This window comes from Schistocerca cancellata, chromosome 10 (genome assembly GCF_023864275.1).
Source record: "Schistocerca cancellata isolate TAMUIC-IGC-003103 chromosome 10, iqSchCanc2.1, whole genome shotgun sequence".
Classification (NCBI taxonomy): Eukaryota; Metazoa; Arthropoda; class Insecta; order Orthoptera; family Acrididae; genus Schistocerca; species Schistocerca cancellata.
In genome coordinates, this window is record NC_064635.1 from 158,026,614 (window position 1) to 158,028,536 (window position 1,923).

General features: G+C 40.6%; 1 non-coding gene across 1 annotated transcript; it reads right to left on the reverse strand.

The window, feature by feature from the left end:
- Positions 1-1,346: 1,346 nt before the first annotated feature.
- On the reverse strand, positions 1,347-1,421 carry Trnas-uga (transfer RNA serine (anticodon UGA)). The gene has a single exon. It is a non-coding gene; the product is annotated as a tRNA-Ser (tRNA).
- Positions 1,422-1,923: the final 502 nt, after the last annotated feature.

A 1,923-nucleotide genomic window follows, 5' to 3' on the forward strand; every position in this document is an offset into this window, starting at 1 on the left:
TCCGGAGGCTGGCAGTTAAGAAGAATCTGGATTTTACAGGATAAATGTATCTCAACTACTCCAGTTACCTCAGGACTACATGTAAATCAACTCAAGTTCATGCTACTTTAATTGAAGATTGTACATAAATTTGTTCAGATGTGGCAACACTTACGTCCATTTCAATTTAGCTTTTCCTGGGTGAAAAACCTGTTGTCATTTTGGCTTAGCTGCTTAATCCATGGCTTTCAAGATGCAATGTGAGTTAAGCACAAGTCAGATTTTGCACAACTGATGGTTTCGAAAATGGTGTTAGTTGGCACAGAGAAAGTCATTGTACCTCATAATGTTTGTATTCAGAATATATTCCAAGACTGGTATTCCCCTTTACTGTTTCATTCCTGTGGTAGGTTTGATGTGGTATATGTAGGATACAGTAACTGTAGAGCTTACAAATTTATTTCAGAGTTAATTATATATATATATATATGTGACTAACATTATTTAAAGGTAAGACTAGTTGACAAATTTTTTGTACGTTCTGTAAGATAATTGACATCAAATTTTTTTCATGTTGTTTTGTGGGACTTCTGTGAACACTTTTTGTAGACACACAACAAATGAGAATAACGCTACCAGGTATCTGCTGAATGTTTGTATTGTTCTTTGATATGGGAAGATAGCAGGAGACTTGCCTTAAATTATCTACTGTATGTTGCAATATAATGGATGGTAAAGTTTGTAAGCTTAGAAACACTCTGTACGATTTAAACCACTCCCTCAAATTATGAATGTTAAATCTGACAAAGTAATAGCTGACTTAGGATCTGTGAGCAGTGATTATGAGGATTGCTTGTATTTAAGTCTGAAAAGAGCAATAAAACGTACTTGTTTACATTGATGATCTGCTGTTAGCTTAAACTTCCCAAAGAGGAATGGATGACTTACAGATGTTACTAAGTGATAACTTCAGAATTAAGGATTAAGGTCTGATTAGGAACAATATGGAAATGAAAATTTTTCACAATTTAGTGAAGGGTACTGTTACTAATTGTGAAGGTTCCTGTCTTGAAAAAGTATTAAAAGTTTTTGATATATATTAATGTAATTCTGTTTCAATTCTCATGTAGTAAAGTGTGTTGAAAAGAGAATAATATGAAAATTGTGGCCTCATCGCCAGACACCACGCTTGCTAGGTGAAATCGGCCGTGGTCCGTTAGTATACATCGGACCCGCGTGTCGCCACTATGTGATTCCAGACCGAACGCCGCCACATGGCAGGTCTAGTCTAGAGAGACTTCCTAGCACTCACCCCAGTTGTACAGATGACTTTGCTAGCATGAAACTTCCTGGCAGATAAAAACTGTGTGCCCGACCGAGACTCGAACTCGGGACCTTTGCCTTTCAAGGGCAAGTGCTCTACCATCTGAGCTACCGAAGCACGACTCACACCCAGTACTCACAGCTTTACTTCTGCCAGTACCTCGTCTCCTACCTTCCAAACTTTACAGAAGCTCTCCTGCAGGTAGAGCACTTGCCCGCGAAAGGCAAAGGTCCCGAGTTCGAGTCTCGGTCGGGCGCACAATTTTAATCTGCCAGGAAGTTTCATATCAGCGCTCACTCCACTGCAGATTGAAAATCTCATTCTGGAAACATCCCCCAGGCTGTGGCTAAGCCATGTCTCCGCAATATCCTTTCTTTCAGGAGTGCTAGTTCTGCAAGGTTCGCAGGTTCGCATGCCGCGCCAGTCAGCAAATGCAGTGCTCAAATCATGCCCGCGGTGTGCTACAAAACATTCGCGTGAGAATTTCCCGTCACACCAAGCTATTTGCTTTTGCTGTAATAAAAAAGGACGTGTTCAGAGTGTTTGCCAGGAAAAGCTCAGATCGGAAACTCAAAATCATTCCAGGCCCTTTGCTTCGCGCCGGAACCGAACCAGGGATA